The sequence below is a fragment of the Pecten maximus genome, chromosome 3, assembly GCF_902652985.1.
Source record: "Pecten maximus chromosome 3, xPecMax1.1, whole genome shotgun sequence".
Lineage (NCBI taxonomy): Eukaryota > Metazoa > Mollusca > Bivalvia > Pectinida > Pectinidae > Pecten > Pecten maximus.
In genome coordinates this window covers 21,750,738-21,770,484 of record NC_047017.1, presented here as the reverse complement: position 1 = coordinate 21,770,484, position 19,747 = coordinate 21,750,738, and the positions used below count along the sequence as shown (strand labels likewise).

The 19,747-nt window shown below is 36.3% G+C and overlaps 1 long non-coding RNA gene across 1 annotated transcript in view; it reads left to right on the top strand.

Annotated features, from left to right (window-relative positions):
* The first annotated feature begins 609 nt into the window (after positions 1–609).
* The window catches only part of LOC117323559, a 34,834-nt gene continuing 15,696 nt past the window's right edge, over positions 610–19,747 (top strand). Inside the window, exons 1-2 of the long non-coding RNA XR_004531765.1 lie at positions 610–803; positions 3,285–3,397. This is a non-coding gene — a long non-coding RNA (uncharacterized LOC117323559). The remainder of the gene's footprint in view (positions 804–3,284; positions 3,398–19,747) is intronic.

Sequence of the window (19,747 nt, the reverse complement as noted above, 5' to 3'; positions counted from 1 at the left end):
TGTTGCTGTGACATCATTAATTGTCGACGCGAAATCATTGTATTGTTGCTGTGACAACCATTGATTGTTACCGTGATGTCATTCTATTGTTGACAGCATGTTTTATCTGTCATACCCTATGGGCAGACAGAGAAATCACAACCCAGTGGGTGACACAGATTTTGGAAAAGGCAAGATAGGAAATACAATGTACACTAAAAGATGGTACAAACAAATATCCATATAAAAGAAACATTTACTTACATGAAAAGAAGTGGGTGAAAAAGTGTGTGTTGTCCAGAAATGATACACAAACCTCCAGACCGCTTTTGAAAATGGTCAAATTCCAATCCATAAGTTAGTATAAAGCTGGTTGCTAGAATGATGTAAACATATAATAAAGAATTTAAAACCAAAATTATAAATATGGAAAATATGATTTCATAAAAATGGATGTACTTTTTTATCTGTATTATTATTATTTTGCAGGGTGGGGAGGAAACATGTGTGTATAGATTATTTGTTGTGCGTGGTTTTATATTTGAAAAAAAGAAAAGAAAACTAATTCCGATATCTGTCCTTGCTGTGGTTCGAACCAATTTCACCTGTTCAAGTAGAAGGGGCGATAATTCAGGAGTTATTCCCCTTTCCAATATGGTGGCATAGTGGTATCACGGTTGCTAGAGATCAAGTGCAGTAACAGAAAAAACATGTCAAAGAACATACACTACAAATTGTCACGGACATTCTTCGGTCTGTCGATTGTGTTTTGTGTTACAACGGCAGGGTACGTCGTCTGGAACTACCAATATGCCGAGAGAGCGGTATGAACATCATTATGATATTGCGTAACCATAACCTGTCGTGTAACAGTTAGATTGCCTGTATATTACTGTGTTGTAACTGGGGGAAAACAGACAAGATTGTCAAATGCTTTTCCCCCGCTACAACATTAGCCAGGTAATGTTCGTATCTTGGGACCCATGTCTTGCCTACATAATGTAATATGAATGAAGGCAAAGCCTTAGAAGAGCGCAGAGCTATGAGTATGACAGTAATCACTCGCCGTTAATCTACAGTTTTGACATGTACATGTGTTAGACTTGGGGGGGGGGGGGGGGGGGGTAATTTAAAAGAATGACACACAAGTTATGCTACAAACTAGGCCAAAATATAATGGGGTGAGTATACCCCCCTTTTTAAAAAAAAATCTAAATCTTAACATGTAAACACATTGTAACATAAACTATATATCACATCTATACATGTATCAGCTGAAATTCTTATTGTTGTCCTGATGTGACTTTCATTGTCTTTACTTTGCATTGTCTGATTCCAAATGATCATACATATCATATCCGTGATGACATGTGCACTTAATAATGGCATCAGTATTCTAGTGCCATATTGGGCAGACAATACAACAATATTTTCATAATATACATAACAGGAAAGCGAATTTAGTGCCTCCACATGGGGTTGAACCTGTGACCCTCTGCTTACTGGTCCGTCGCTCTACCAACTGAGCTTAATGGAAATTCCCCCACCTGAAATCACTATGTACACTTTTTACAATTAAAACCTGCCTCACTATTCCTCACTGTTCAAACGTGTTTGCCCCGAACACACATTAACTCAGGTTTTATCCCCAACGAAGCCTCTCATTTCCCTGTAGCTTGCACTTGGAGTGGTCAACCGATGTAACAGAAAAGCAAGAAGTGTGCCTCCGCCGGGATCGAGCCCGCTAGAAGGCAATCGTATCACTATATAAACTAGTTACAATTAAAGCTTGCGACGTATATCTATATATTATCTTTTATTTTATGCATGTGTTGGGTTTTGGTTTTGTTTTTATTAAAGCATGGACATATATCAGTATGTATATCTAAGTCCGTGGTTGAAGTACATGTAACAAGAAGCAAAATCACTCGCTTAGACTGTTATTTGAGATACGTATATTATAAACATCCAGGTTTTTAATCTGAAGTGAGTGCATATTGGACAAATTATGAAATTTTATTTAAGTTTGCAGTTAATACATCTATAACCCACTTTGAAAATAGAGAAGTTATTCGTTTCCCGTAAAATATCACATATTTTACAGAAATCTGGACGAAGAAAAACTCTTGAAAAATATATGCGCTGAGAAAGCGCGGGAATCAGTGGCATAATCTTTGACGTTGAATTCTTGACGTCACGCTTGACGACAATACAGCACCATTCAGAATGAGGTGTTAAACTCAGTAATATTTCAGGGTTTTCGGTTATAACCTGGAAAGTTGTGTTTACAATGCTGTTATCTAATGATAATACAATTAAAAACTGTTCTTTATAATGCACATATGCAGCAAAATAGCCTCTTATTCTTCTCTCGCTTCAAATTTGATCAGCACCAGAAACTGGGAGGGTTCCCATTTAGGTAACCAACGAAATATCTCAAGCCAAATACATTTAACTTTTAAATCAATCAGGCTTTTGGCACGGGTTGTGTGGATATTTCAAGAATTAAGTAATTTGAACTAACTTTCAGTTATTTGTTTTGACAAGAGAGAAATCATTCAGATCTCGTCGTGTAGGTAACGAGATTTCAAACATGGCTGCCTCTACTGGAGGCGCGCGACTTTTCCCGCGGGACACAATTTCAAAGTTGAAGGGGTACATATATAGAATTGATTGGAAATATAGCTTATACACGTGTTGTCTTAAAGAGAGCTTCGCTCCCGCGCCCAAAAAAAATTAGGCAAGTTGTATTAATATATATATACAGCATCACAAGATATTTCTATATCACATATCACATTCAAACAATAATGGTGGACTATCGCTATAAAAAAATCTTATAACATATATGTATATATAATATTGCTCTGGATTACATGCAGTGGGCCTTCTTTGAATTGATCAAGGATTTATCATAAGGTTACTTCAAGGAGACCTACAAATGTAGCTTCAACATAACCAAATTATGATACGAAATTATGATGTCAGTATTTGAAGTAGACATTACATCACACAATCACCAATCTCACCCTTCATTTCACAACATTATTATCGTACACATTGTATACAAAACTCAAACTCTGAAGCTGCACAGATAACACAGCAGCTAAAATGCTTCAGGGCCTAGTGTTTCAAACTGAATATTATCCATGTATTTATTTGTTTTTTGCTGAAAAATTTCTTTTGTCACTATTATAAAAATTGTTCCTGATTTGACCTCAATTAAATTACTTTACTTCTCAACAATATTTCCCTGTTTTTAAGTGGTATACTATGAAATACCTATCATTTCTTGTATATAACAGGCTATGAGGGCCACAGTGTATCGGGACTATGAGAGACAGAAGCTAAAGGAACATGCAAAACAGATGGGGACATTAGAACAGATTTACAGAAAACAGGAAGAAGATATATTGAAGTGAGTATAGATCTTCTAATTAATTAACTGCTAGGGTTAGTTCGTTTCAAATCTTCAATATACAAATGTACATGCATATTTGCTGCAACATGGCATTTTTGGATGGGACATTTTGCCTTATATTGGGAAGAATATTGGCGAATTGGCAAGGTTTTCAGGAGTAGCCGAGTAAACTGGGGATTTGGCTAAATAAATATGGAATAATTTTAGTAGGGAATGGTGACCAATAAAACCCTTGTTTGTAATGGCCTATAGCATCTTAAAGATATTGTTTTGTTTATCATTGCATTGTTGTTATATATATAGCTTTGACTTATGTACATGTATGTTTATACTTTAAGACATATCTCCATTATAGGCCTATACATTGAAGGTTTGAGGTAGATAATAAATTGGTCTATCGATCATGATATATAGACCAATGACCAAAGAAGGTCTGAGTTACTCACTACGGTAGACGTATTCATTATCTAGTTCAGTCTAAGTTTTTTCTGAATAGAACAAGAGTACATGTAATGGTTATTAATGCCACATTGATTTTCATGTTGACCAATCAGAATCTTTGTTTTTAATTCTGTGAGTTAGACACAGGAAACATGTCCATGGCAATCTTAATTCTCAGTAAATTTTTCTGATTTCCAGTGTCACATAAAATGTAAATTTTGAAAAAAATATTTTGTGGGAGATAGTTGTAGATTTCTTTGCAGATGGCTTAAATATTTTTGTTCTCCAGATGATTCTTCAAATTTCTTATTAGTCCCCTAATGATGAAACTGGGGGGACTATAGGTTTCCTCCCCATCCGTCTGTCTGTCTGTCTGTCAGTCTGTCCACTCAGTTTTCCGCACTTTTTTCAACATTGCTTCAAGGTATGTTGGTGAAAGTTGGTATGCAACTTCTGTATGATAAGCTACAGTTCCAGTGTGAGTTTCGGGGTTTTCGGGTCAAGGTCAAGGTCACTGTTACTATTTTTGCAGGGGCCGGTATGGGACATGTTTTGCTTAAGTAATACCTAGCATGCTTGTTTTTTTTTTTTTTTTAGTTTTCACCTCATATACACTGTATATTGAAATCAGAAATGATATTAGAATATGTGCAAGAATTTATATTCCATGCTAAATGCAAACAAAATGGGACAAGGGGGTGCATTTTACTTTATAAAAAAGTACTGAGTATTGATATTGTAATCATGACTGTTATACGCATATGCTCTGCAATATTTCCCAAAAAAAAACATTGATATAACTATATAATGTGTAATGAATGAATGGTATTTCACCCTGAATATGTTGAAAATCAGCAGATAACTATGGGTACAATAAAAGTGAGTTGATGGGAAATAATTGTCAATATCTCTGTAATTATGATTATGACAGTGAAAACTGTAAGGTATATTTTAGATGAATTTGTTCCACAGGAAAACTGGACATACATTTTTCACATGAATAAATCCTGTGACTGTAAATATGATACCAGCTATCAGTAGCAATGAATGTTACTTGACTGATATTCATTGATGTGACATTGTTCATACAGATGATGAAAAGTGGTTGAATTTGGCATCAGTGCTGGAAAAGTGGTTGAATTTGGCATCAGTGCTGAAAAAGTAATGGAATTTGGCATCAGTGCTGGAAAAGTAATGGAATTTGGCATCAGTGCTGGAAAAGTAATGGAATTTGGGATAAGTGCTAGAAAAGCAATGGAATTTGGGGTCAGGGCTGGAAAAGTTCTAGAATTTGGGGTCAGTGCTGGAAAAGTGCTTGAATTTAGGTTCGATACAGAAAAGTGCTGGAATTTGGGGTCAGTGCTGGAAAAGTGCTGCATTTTGGGGTCAGTGCTGGAAAAGTGCTGGAATTAGGGGTCAGTGCTGGAAAAATACTGCAATTTGCTCATGAGTGCTTGAAAAGTATTAGAATGCATACATACTTGCTGTATAAACATGCTTTTTCAGATTCCATAAAAATTAGTGATTTTGTATGTTATCATGAACTATGTATGAAGTAACCAAAAAGTTGTCTTGCCAAACATATATATTGTCCTGAGTGATGCTGTCACATGTGTGTTTTCAACTCTCTCATCTACATGTCCTTCAAAAGGTTTTTCCTTTGTGCCACAGCTACAGTGTATTGCAGCAGTTATTCCCCTTTGTATGATCGGGGATATCGTATTGTGTCCTATAGTTGGAAGGATGAACTAAGTAAAGTTCTTTTAACAAGTATGATATCACTTTCAGCGAATATGGTAACAAAATACAGGAAAATAACTTCCTTTCACATAATTTTTTTTTATTCCAAGGTCAAGTACCTGATTTAAAATCATGTGATTTAATAAACATGCAATTTCCTTTTCTGAATTCTCATTATGTTTACTCTTAAATCTATCGGTTCTCAGAATTTAATAATTTCAGTTTCTCTTGCAAGGTTAAAAGGTTAAATTCCCTGAAAACTACATTTAAATGGGGAAAAAACAGGGTATTCCTTTGTTGAAACTTAGAAAAACATTATGTTTACTCTTAACTCTATCGGTTCTCAGAATTTAATAATTTCATTTTCTCTTGCAAGGTTAAATGGTTAAATTCCCTGAAAACTACATTTAAATGGGGGGAAAAAAGTGTATTCCTTTGTTGAAGCTTAAAAAAACAAATTGTGAATATATACATTGTAATAAATCATATACAGTATACAATGTACATTTTTCCTTTCATCAATAAAATTGAGTTTTTATTATTATTTTTTTTAAATCCAGGTCTCTCATTTTCTTTCCTTATTCAAATATCCGTAACTTCAGATTCCCTGCCACTATTTCTATTTGAATGCATGTTTTCTAAAAATATTCTGGTGTTTCCATCCAAAAGTCAGCAAGCTTGTAATATTACACGAGGAAGGAAATCAAAACCCTAGTAGTGCTGAATTGTTTTAATCTGGCTATGTCTGAATGCTGAATTGTTTGGAAAAAAATTCTAAAATTCAAAAAAATTCAAAATGCTTTAAAATGTTTAAAACCAGTTTTACTACATGATTTTGATCATTTACTACTGTAATATGTTATGGGTTTCTTCAAAATGAGGATTCATTACCACAAGGAACAATTTCATTTGTATACAATGTACTTGGCCAAGAAGAGGATTGGTGTACATTAATGTAGTAGCTGATTTTATCAGTTTTTTCCCAGAACATCTCTTCTTTTTAACCATAATATATAATAAATGTATGTTTTCAGCTTGTTTTCCAGTCCCCAATAAACACTTTTTGAGAAGAGAAAAAAAGCCTTATTGTAAAACTTTCTGTAATAAACAATGGCCGTATAACAGCTAGCCTTGATTGAAATGAGTTTGTCTTAAAAAAAAGTGATTACCGGGTACTTTTGATTCAGCAATAACAGACTTAACAAGACATGGTTGAAAATGGTCGTTGTTCCAAAATATAGAATTTCCTTAAAAAATGAAGATGTGTAGCAATTCCACATATCCCTGAATTGTCTTTAGCTATTCTGTGAGGTAAATGCAACAGGCAGTCAAGTTGTGTAGTACATATTCAGGTGCTGATGACTCACAGGAATACAATCCCCAGGTAATTATGTAACAGACGGAATGCTCTTTATACTCTGATGTAACAATCTTTATTGTCAGATTATAAATCGAGGAGCTAGAAGTCGCCTTTGGCTGACACACTTGTGACCTGCAGTAGCCACTCAGCATCAGGAACAGACAAACAGACATATAGTGTTAGTTTGGAAACTTGTAGAAACTTAAAAGTTTATAAATGTATAATGAAAAAAGAGGCTATTAAGGATGCCTACATGTTGTATATTGCTTCTTCTGTGATATTCACTTGGCAAAAAAGATGCCTAATGGATTTTGTGTTTCAATCTTCTCGGCATGTCCCTAAGCGAAAAGAGCGTGTCTGAAATGTCTGTGTTTACACCTGCCTTAGCAGAGCTGCAGTGTACATAGTATAACATTCTCTAGACTTTTACCATCTTACAGGTTTGATGGATTTCATTGATAAGATATTGACATTCTCATCAATATAGATTTTTTGTCATAATCTTTAGGTTGTTGATTACAGCTGTCTTGTGATTTAATGAGACGGGGATCGGCCGAAGTAAAGGATATCACTGCCAATCAATCCGATTCATCTGTCTACTAATAACTCAGAGAACCTGATGTTCTTTAATTCCTTTATGATTAAAATCATGGTAGATGTTCAAACATTTTATTGTAATCCTTCAAAGGTTTAAGTGATGGAAATTGTTATTGATCACACATTGTGATATATATCAATTCAAATTAACATTCATATATCTATTTTTAGCTCGCCAGAACGAAGTCAAGGGGAGCTATTGCTATACCCCCAGTGTCAGCATTATCTACAGACATCTAGGTTAAAGTTTTTATAAAACAGTGTTGTGTCAATGTTGTTGAGGATACAGCTGAGGTATTAATTGGCATGCATGTTCCTTGTCATATACGATCTTTCCATTGGTGCTAAATTTGCGGAACTGCTAACCTTGACATGACCTTTGACCTACTTTTAAAAAACTAATTTTGAATTTCAACCCACACAGTGAACTACGGTGTCATCTGATAACTCTTGTTTATATGATAATTTAAAACATATTATTATTTTGTTATTTTTTACTATATCTGTCTATCTCTACCCATTCCTACCTTATAAACACCTGGTACTAGTATAACATAAGAACATATGTACCTGTCTATATTACCAATTTGAAAATTTTTACTTTACGGAGACAGTTGTGTATGTGAACATTATTCTCAACAACGGAACATATTTTATTTAGTCTATCAATCCTTCACTGCAAGATTAATCTGACAAAAGTAGAGGCACCTTAATATTCATACACATGTACATCGAAAGTGGATCAGTTTTTGCCTGCCCGAGCAGTGTCTCCGACTCCCTGGCGTCTTCTCCTTGTGCACACTATCACACGAAGGGATGTTCAACATACCTCGACCTGTACCGAGTCACAGTAGACAAAGTTCAAATCCCGTAACTTCTTACATCAAAAGTACCTATTACACCATACCACTTTATATGACACACTCCAGAGTTTGTCATGTAGCTATTAAAATTTAATCATGCTTATACATATCTTATACAAATCAAAGTGCTGAGTTGAACTCTTGTTATCAACTTCTGTACCATTACGTACAGTATTTCTCCTAATTTTTGTTTGGTATTTTCCTGTAGATGAAGTGAATATGATTTTAACTTCAAATTTAATGTATGACTAGACAGTGTGCTTAAAATGCTTTAAGTTCTATTTGGAAAGGTAAAAAAATTACACAGAGCAATGAAGAGTAGACCTTGTGTCTTGTAAAGGATAGTTGTTATTCTTATTTTAGAATTTGAAATGTTCATCCTTGAGCAGATTTAGAAATCTTATTGAGAATCTGATTTTTATCTTCACAAAACTTTGGTTATTTCCTGGACACCCAGCAAGTATGTATACATGAAGAAAGAAGACCTTTTCATTCATAGAATCACATGGAATCTGTCATAAGTCTTATCAGAACTTCAAGGACTAGCTTATCATTGAAATGCAAGGTAGACAGAAAAAGTCCTTGATAACATACACATGTGTGTTGATGTGCTGTACCCTACAGACCCTGGAGAAACAGTGGTAATCACACTGGCCTGTGTGTTATAGTTGGTAATTAGCCCCAGATAATGACTGTTAGTTTACAGAGTTAGGTACATCTGTAATCAACACAAGCTGTTTCCCTGACAGGTCAGCACCTCAGATACACAGCTTTTCAAAGACATCCATATAACATCCTGTACTAATGGTGAATTTATTTTACAAAACATTCTGTCATGGGGATCAAATGGTCGTTGATCTTGGTAATTAATATATAGGTATTGCTTTAAGTGAAGTTAATGATTTCTCTGATTGAATTGTATTCAACTTAATGTAGCATTTACCAATAAAGATCAGAATAAACTCTTTATTTGAAAGTTACTCTTTGGAAAAAAAGTATAGCACAGTAAACATATTTAAATTTTAGCTTGTTACTGAAATGATGTATTAGCACATCTAAAATACTTGCCACAGAAGACAATAGACAGAACTTAGCGCAAACAAACACTAGAGTGAAAGGCTTTCAGTCCAAAAAGCACTGAAATAAGATTACTGCTAAAATATCTATGCTTACTGTATTCACCCTAGAAACATGTTTGCTCATTCCTCATTTCCCCGTGTGAGCAGCAAAGCATGCTTCACTCATCCCACATTTCCCTCATGTCAGCAGCCTAGCATGCTTTGCTCATATCACATTTCCCTGTGTGAATAGTCTAGGATGCTTCCCTTATCCCATGTTTCCTCTGTTTGAGCAGCCTAGCATGCTTCACTTATCCCACATTTTCCCATGTGAGCAGCCTAGCATGCTTTGCTTATCTTGTTTCCCTCATGTGAACAGCCTAGCATGCTTTGCCTATCCCATATTTCCCCCGTGTGAGCAGCCCAGCATGCTTTGCTTATCCCATGTTTCCCACGTAAGCTGCCTAGCATGCTTTGCTTATCTTGTTTCCCTCATGTGAACAGCCTAGCATGCTTTGCTTATCCCATATTTCCCCCGTGTGAGCAGCCCAGCATGCTTTGCTTATCCCATGTTTCCCACGTAAGCTGCCTAGCATGCTTTGCTTATCCAACATTTTCCCAGTGTGAGCAGCCTTTATAACTAGAATGGTTCGCTCATCCCATATTTCCCCCGTGTGAGCAGCCCAGCATGCTTTGCTTATCCCATGTTTCCCACGTAAGCTGCCTAGCATGCTTTGCTTATCTTGTTTCCCTCATGTGAACAGCCTAGCATGCTTTGCTTATCCCATATTTCCCCCGTGTGAGCAGCCCAGCATGCTTTGCTTATCCCATGTTTCCCACGTAAGCTGCCTAGCATGCTTTGCTTATCCAACGTTTTCCCAGTGTGAGCAGCCTTTATAACTAGAATGATTCGCTCATCCCATGTTTCCCTCGTGTGAGCAGCCTAGCATGCTTTTCTTATCATGTTTCCCCCATTTGAGCAGCCTAGCATGCTTTTCTTATCATGTTTCCCCCATTTGAGCAGCCTAGCATGCTTTGTTTATCATGTTTCCCCCATTTGAGCAGCCTAGCATGCTTTGCTAACCCAACGTTTACCAAACTAAATAGCATAGTTCGCTCATCCCATGTTTCCCCTCATGTGAGCAACCTAGCATGCTTTGCTAATCTAACATTTACCCGGTGTCCCCTCATCCCATGTCTTCCTTGACAGTGACAATGCCAGGTCATTTGATAGTTTACCTAAGCACTGTATTAACACCACAGGGAGCCCACAAAGCCACACCTGCACACTGGACCAGAAAGAAGCTGACATACCAGTTTACACTAATATGGCCGGGTTACAGAATATGCAGATTAAGCAGAGTTTGACTGCTATAGATAAAGACTGATTTTTGTGGGGACTAACTTGTTTAATGGTATTAAACAAAACCATTTACAGATATAACAGCTAGATTTTTAGTTTGGACCAACAAATGGCTGGAAGGTCAAAATAATGGTACACACAACAGACAAATATAGATAATTATATATAATGATTGAATAAATCAAAAATCAAAGGCAGATAGAAAAATTAACGATAAGGCTTTTATCCTGAAAATCAGATACTGTGTATGATGAAGTTATCTACTGGACTGGTAGGTCTCTATGTTGTAGTTGATTAGTAAAATGATAGCCTCAGGGTTTCTCAGTAATTATGATTATCAGAATACTGAATCATCCACATGGTGTATAATCAGATATCCTCCAGGACAGAAAAACAGGAAGCTTGGTGACATTTCAGTTCAGGAAATGATGTGGCTGCTGTTTGATTTCCTATATAATATACAAATGCATTTATGCACAGAAAAAATATCATGGAATGCAAATACCAGGACGAAATTATTTATTACTACAGATGATTGACCCCTTCTGTTTGTTAATCCAAATGCCCTATATATATAGATTGAAGATTAGGATTCTGGTATGTTCAAAATCAACTTTAAGGACACTCCCTCTTTGATCATTAGTGCTCAACAATTCTATTTAACGTAAAGTTTACCAATATTTCCCAAGGTTTCATAGTGATATATTATATGTAGTTGTGATTTCCCAAGGGAAATGTCAATTCAATAATTCTCTATTTAAGTATTTTAATGTTTTTATTGTGATCGTCTCACTTCAAACTTATCTTTATGAAACTTGTTGGCATACCTCTTTACTGTGGTTAATTGAACGTATTTTGATTTTAAAGGCTTCTTATAATATTTCCATATCTTCTCCATTCTGAGACAAGTATCTAAGTCACTTTGGCATGACACCAGCATATTTGTTCTGCCTTGTGGTACTCTTCTTGTAGAAGTGTTGAAGAAGTACATTCTTAAATTTTGTTTGTACAATCTGCATGGTCTTTAGCATTTTATCTTTTGGTTTAGAATCACTCTATCAGGGGGGAAAGGTGGGAACTGGCCAGAAGGGCAAATTAAAACCCGAATTCACTGGCCCAGTTGTAAGCAAACTGGTGCAACAAATTGACCATGCAGGTGCTGAAGGGTTCTTGAATTTCTAGCAATATAGGAGCTATGGCTCAGTTTCAGGTGGTCCAGGAATATTGTTTTGAAATTTTAAAGAGCTAGCTCTTTGCACATGTGGTGCAATCTGGTATGTTTTGTGCCAAATATAAAACTTTTCAAATCTGCTGAATGTTTAGATGATTTAACAAAATATTAAGATAACATCCAATTTCTGTATTTACTGTTGGGTATACTAATGCTGCTGTTACAGGGATTGAGTTTTTGTCAAATGAGGGACAAAAAATCAACTGGCCTGTTGGGATAGCTTGCTAAGAATCCTACTGGTCGATCAGAAAACCTACTGGTCTTAGACCAGTGGCTAATTCCACCACTGCAATATCCCACCTCAAGAAGCGTGGGTTGGGAATGTATGCTTATAGTCCATGTGTGTTACTGTACCTAGTGCTACTCTTCATCAGGTACTAATCACTGGTGGTCAGCAGTGGTCAGCGGTGGTCAATGTTTCTGCTCATATGACCTTGGCTGGGTTATTAATTACATTAGTGGATTCAGTAATGACATATCGGCCTTGTTGGTAATGAACTTGGCTAAGACAGTAATGACCGAGTTATTAGGAGGTACAGAATCCACTATAAACATGGTGTCATATGAATTGTATGTAAGTAATGGTTTACATTTGTTCCCTTGCTGTAGAAATAAATATGCATATTTCGTTTATACAAATGCACTATATTCCATCCTACCTAAAGTGAAATAACAATAGTTAATGATAATAGTTTATCAACAAGATTGCTTAAGGAAGTACAGTTATGTTACGTGTACAATTGATAACCTTTTCATCAGGTTAATACAAGGTCTTATTAACATAGAAAAAAAAAATTACTGAGGAAAGATCTTCATTGAATATTTTCATTTCAAATTCGGTGTTTTCTTTGATGTATTTAGATTATTTACATAGATTTGCTGGTCCTTTAAGAAAATGCTTCGAATTATTTAGAGTAATTCCCGCAGAAATAATTGACACAGCAAATATCATGACCATTATTGTGTCATGAATTAGCTCTTATGCTTTGTAATTAAAGGTCCTAGGATCTTACAAATTAGAAGTTTTCACATCCTAGGGTCAAGCACGTGGTTCACCATAGTCCACTAGTATGAAGTTAAAGGTGCAGAAAATTCTATGTAGGCCTCAAAATTGGCAAAAATCTCAAATGTTACAGTACTTAGTTGGCCGTCCTTGACCATAGTATATATATATAGCCATGTTTAAAACTACGGTCCCTGGGCAGTTGGGTTGTGGCATATATATTTTGTACATGTTAAAAATTTTGGGACAAGCCAAGGCTTAATCAGAGGTTTCATAAAGTTCAATTTGTAGCGGGACTGGACTGAGTCGATCATCGGTGACCAGGTAGCTCAATTGGTAGAGCATCCGGCTAGTGTTCGGAGGTCCCAGGTTCGAACCCTGGTCTGGCCGCTACATTTTCTCCTCTCCTGTTACAAATTTACATTTATGACTATTGTTAATTACATAAATATATGTTTGGCTCAGTTCAACCACAGTCCACCAGGGTCATCCCCCACTAGGCTCAACTACCTGCTTGACCATAAAATATTACTTCTGTTTTATAGATCAATTTTCTGTGTGAAGATAATTGTAGAATGTCAATGTTTGAAGCGCTATCTTAGTCTTCTGTTAGGAGCCATGCTATTAGGGGTTGTTCTGGGGTCAAGGTAATTGAGAAGGTGGAGAGGATTCAAGTTGACAACTGATGCCTTGGAGGGTATGTAACTGTCAGTGGGGATCCTCCTTATCCCCACACAGTACACACATAGGGGGCAGCTGTGGTTACTCCATTACCCAGTAGGTGATGTTGTCTGAGGGCTATATGTCAGCATATCTCATCCCATCAGTGTTTATATACTCACCATTAGGTAATGATCTCCTAAAGGAGTTGCTCTGACCTTCTGAAATCTCTTGTTACATCAGTTAAGTAACATCAGTTATAATGTAACAATAGGAAGAACCAATTGTCTAGTACTTTGGATTAAGAGATATTTGATTTTGGTTCATCTGTCTTTATCATTTGCATATTCTCTCAGAATGCGATATATATAGCATCAGCAACTGAAGGTTTCGGAACAATAATTTTGTATGCTGGCTGGCAGATGATAATTACCGTAAAATGGTTATTTACAAACTGTCCACTACTAGCGGTTTTAACTTTGTACATGTGAATCAGTTCTGTACATGTGAATCAGTTCTGTATATGTGAATCAGTTCTGTACATGTGAATCAGTCCTGTAATGTGAATCAGTTCTGTAATGTGAATCAGTTCTGTACATGTATATTTTCTGTACATCATTGCAAGGTACCTGTAGGTTCTTGGTGTATTACTGGTTGTATATACTTGACTTACTATTGTTATACATATATACATATCTTATATAATAAAGAACATCTGTCCCACTTTCCTGTCTGTGTAATAAGATACACTGTCATCATTGATGAAGTGTCTCTATCCTGTACGTTTAAGTGGTCATCCTCTTTTACTCAAGACTCGTTATATTTATAGCTTTGTTATTTCCACCTGGAATTTATAACAACCTGTATCAGCTAAAATTGGGAATTTATAGTTATATTCTTAGAACGTGGGAAGATATTCATGATTTTTCTTCATTTTGAGAAAATAACAGACTTTTTAGCCAGGCGAAACAGTCTGTTTTCATCTGTAAAACTGGGCAAAAAATATCACTGCAAAGATTTCCTTTAAGTTGACTGACCTCATTCACATTATTGTATCGTCTGGGACTAAATTTTTAAGGATAAAGAGTACGGGGTGCCTGACCTCAATGATATACCTTACAAACTTCAGGGAAATTACAGTCCTTTAAAAAGTAGGGTGAATGTTGTTATCCGGACTACCAGGTACCCAACAATGGAAAAAGGCTTAGATAGATAAAGACACAAAGAACATTATTTCTGAGTAAATGAAATATTTCACTCAAATGTAGGGTTACTGTCCAGAACTCCAGATTAATGATGCTTGACACCTGCCTGATTTTACTCTAGGTGGTCCAGCATTAAACAGTTTTGTTGTTTGTCCATACAAATTTAAGTGATTTTGCATCAGGCACAGTACCTCCACAAAGAACAGCCAAACATGATTTAGCAGATGTGTTTTGATTCAGCTAGATATTGAATCTGTGTTCTCCTCAGCTTGTACCTGCCATTATCCTGCTAGGTTATTTTACACTGTACCCTCGAGGGTAGATCATTATCATATCCTCATATTTCTGAATTACCCATAGATTTCTAACTACTGCTACCAGTCAGGATTAAAAAACCATAGCTCATCGTCCTTCAACATTAGTTACGGTATGTCATAACCTAAAATCTGACAATCTAATGATATGGCTGTTAATAAAAAAAAAATATTAAAATAATTATTTGGTAAGAGTGAAAATAAATTATCAAGCCGCTCCGTAACTCCACCTATTCATAGCCAAAACTTGTCTATAGATATATATCTCATTGTAACATACTTCAGGAGTTAGGAACCTCTATATAAAGGCCACCTGTCTATAAAGGAACCTCTATATAAAGGCCATCTGCCTATAAAGGTTACTTTCTCTTCAGTGGCCTTTATTGATAATTTTGACTGTATTGTTATCAAAGCTTGAAATATAGTTATCTTCTGGTTTCTATGGACAGATAAGACAGTAGGTTTTTGAATATCTGACCATTACAATCCCTCCTCCAAATTTACCAAAGCAGCCAGTGGTCAACCAGGTACAATACCAATTACTTTTGTGTTGCAAAGCTCATCCATCATTCATGATAACAGAAAAAAAATCCTTTGAACAATGAGGGTGGTGATAGCTCAGTCAGATGAGAATCAGACTGGTTCAACCTCAGATGAAAGTCTGTCACATAATAATAACCAAAAACACTTCTCAGGAAGTTGTTTTGAACTCTATTAGTAGATATCATGTGATGTGGGTGATGTGACAGACTCATTATCTAGAGTTGTGTTAGTGAGTATCCAGTGGTGTGGATGATATGGCAGACTCATTGTCTAGAGCTGTGTTAGTAAGTATCATGTGGTGTGGGTGATGTGACACACTCATTGTCTAGAGTTGTGTTAGTGAGTATCCAGTGGTGTGGATGATATGACAGACTCACTATCTAGAGTTGTGTTAGTGAGTATCCAGTGGTGTGGGTGATGTGACACACTCATTGTCTAGAGTTGTGTTAGTGAGTATCCAGTGGTGTGGATGATATGACAGACTCATTATCTAGAGTTGTGTTAGTGAGTATCCAGTGGTGTGGGTGATGTGACAGACTCACTATCTAGAGTTGTGTTAGTGAGTATCCAGTGGTGTGGGTGATGTGACAGACTCACTGTCTAGAGTTGTGTTAGTGAGTATCCAGTGGTGTGGGTGATGTGACAGACTCATTATCTTGAGTTGTCTTAGTGAGTATCCAGTGGTGTGGGTGATGTGACAGACACATTATCTAGAGTTGTGTTAGTGAGTATCCAGTGGTGTGGATGATGTGACAGACTCACTGTCTAGAGTTGTGTTAGTGAGTATCCAGTGGTGTGGATGATGTGACAGACTCACTATCTAGAGTTGTGTTAGTGAGTATCCAGTGGTGTGGGTGATGTGACAGACTCATTATCTAGAGTTGTGTTAGTGAGTATCCAGTGGTGTGGATGATATGACAGACTCACTATCTAGAGTTGTGTAGTGAGTATCCAGTGGTGTGGGTGATGTGACAGACTCACTATCTAGAGTTGTGTAGTGAGTATCCAGTGGTGTGGGTGATGTGACAGACTCATTATCTGGAGCTGTGTTAGTGAGTATCCAGTGGTGTGGGTGATGTGACAGACTCACTATCTAGAGTTGTGTTAGTGAGTATCCAGTGGTGTGGGTGATGTGACACACTCATTGTCTAGAGTTGCGTAGTGAGTATCCAGTGGTGTGGGTGTTGTGAATCCTACTATGTGAAGCAGCTTGCTGACAGATGGACTATATGAATCACACAGCCCTGATAGTGACTATCAGTAATTATAACAGCCCTTAGGTCCTCATTATATAAATGTATTTTTTTCTGAAGTCTTCATATTGTAGTACATTTCAAATTTTTTAAATACATGCACAACCAATTGGAACAGAACAATTGCATTAGCGTTTTAAGCTAATTAAAAATTTGAATTACATGCTTGAATTATCCTTTTGTCTGTAGTGAAGACAGTGGGCTGGGTTTGTAACCACGGCAGTGTCCCAGGCATTGTCTAAACTCCTTACAAACCTTGTACATACATTGATCAGCACACAGCTATAAAATAAACCAGACACTTTATTTACCACTGTGTTTACAGAATTACACAAAACTAAATTTGACTACAGCAAAAACCCATTATGCTTCATGTTACATCAATTTTAGGTTTTAATTGATTTAAACTTATTCAACAAAGAGGCATTTTCAAACTGAGCATTGACACTTTAGAAACTGCATATATGTACATGGTTTTAAATATATATCCATGTTTATAATTAAACACAATAGCACACATACGTCAGTCAGTGATATTTTGTATAAATAGATTTCCTCTCCATCAGTCGTGATGCACTAACATATGTATGTAACACCAAAGTTTGTCTGTGCTTTAGCAGCTTCATATCTCAAATTTCACTTTCAGGGTTGTTGGTTTCATGTCAAGGTCATCGTTACTATTTTTTGAAAATCCTTGTGAGGGCTCTGTCAGTTGGATTTTTATCAAACTTCACACATTGACAAGGGACCATAAAATATCTCTGAGGCAAGTTTCACCGTCAAGGTTGTTGGGTTCAGGTCAAGGTCACTGCTACTATTTTTAGAACCAAGTTTCGTTATAAATCGATCATTACAGTGTTATAGCTGTCGAGGATCCGGTAGGGGACATGTACATATTGCTTTAGCGATACTCAGTATGCTTGTTTAACAAATATAGCAAGCCTACCATAAACTAATTTATTATGCTGTATGGAATATGGGACAGTGTTATATCAGAGATAAAAACTGACTTATCATGTTTTATTCAAAGGAAATGATGTCAAATCCTGACTCTGGCTGACATGGACAATATGTCTACAGAACTGTGACACTTGTGTATATAAATTCTACAGAATGCAGACATCTGCACACTGAATTACTTTACTATTGACAAGATCAGATTGGTGAAAGATAGACCATTAGTTTAATGTTTTAAATGGTGTCATATGTTCCTTTTTTTTTAAAGAATTTCTTTTACTGAGAATTACGTTTCACATTGGTTTGATTGTACTGTAGAGCTGAAGTACGGGAATCTGCATCGGGAATCTGCATCGTCACCTCAGTCTAACCTACATTCGACTATAATTAGCTCGTAATTCAGGAAAAAAGTATTAGTTGTAAACTGTTGAGACAGCCGACCTGTAACCATTATACTTCTGTAGACCAGTTGGATTGGTATTGAAGTTTAGATTTTTAAATTCCTTTGTCAGTGTTAATGCTTTAGTGTTGTGATATTGTATCTAGTGTGTTGGGTAATTCTGATATATCTGAGTGAATCACCAGGCTGACCCTTGGGTTAATACACAGAGGTTACTCAGATTGATCATATTGTAGTAACATTGGTATCAGGTTATGTTCCTGCCACACTTGGTTGGATGTGGCCTTGATAAGTATTGCACAGTATTTTTCTGTCCACATCAGCTATTTGATTGAGTTACTCTACTAAATTGCTTGTACAGATAAACACAAATAAAAATTCTGGTAGTTTGGGGCTTCTTATCTCTGAATGTTCTATTAATAAACAATATATGATACACATGGTGTATCTACTTATATACCACACCACTGACCTTACACTAACAAACCTGCCTGATAATGGCCCGGTATGTTTTACTTAGGGCTGTATGCCACCATACACTGATTCAAATCTCTTTTCCAAGAGAGCTCCATGCTTTAAAAAACCTTCCAGTACAGACCCAGACCTGTATGTATTACTTAAGGCTGTGTGCTACCTTACTATGATTTGAATCTCTTTTTCCAGGAGAGCTTCACACTAATTAATGTTTCAGTACAGACTATGGTCTGTATATATGTAAATGTATATGTTACTTAAGGCTGTATGCTACCTTACTATGATTTGAATCTCCTTTTCCACAAGAGCTTCACACTAATAAACGTTTCAGTACAGACTATAGTCTGTATATGAATGTTTATGTTACTTAAGGCTGTATGCCACCTTAGCTTACTGTGATTTAACACAGTATGCTTGGTATCTATATACCGCAGCCTACAAGGACACAGGCACTCGCCACACGCATGCATATCGCATGCACGGGAGGCTGTCCTTGAATGACCTTACCTGTTGATAGGGCGTTAAACAAATAAAACCAAAACCAAAACAAAACTGTAATATATATATATATACATTTCCTTTACTAGAGAGCTTCATATAAGTCTTTAACCATGTGCTTATGTTTTGCAATATGCTACCTTACTGTAATATGTGTCTCGTTTTAAAAGAGCTCCATATCAACAAGCTTTCTAGATACCAGGAATAGATACCTGTGATACTGACCGGATTTGTACACTTTTAACCTGTACAGGGCAGACTGTGTGACCTTGTGTCTTCTCTGCCCTATTCTGATCATAGTAATGCCATGCTTCTGACTGAAGAGGTGAGCAGTATGTTAAATCACAATTATATTCCAGCTTCTAGAACCTGTAATAGTGGGTAAAA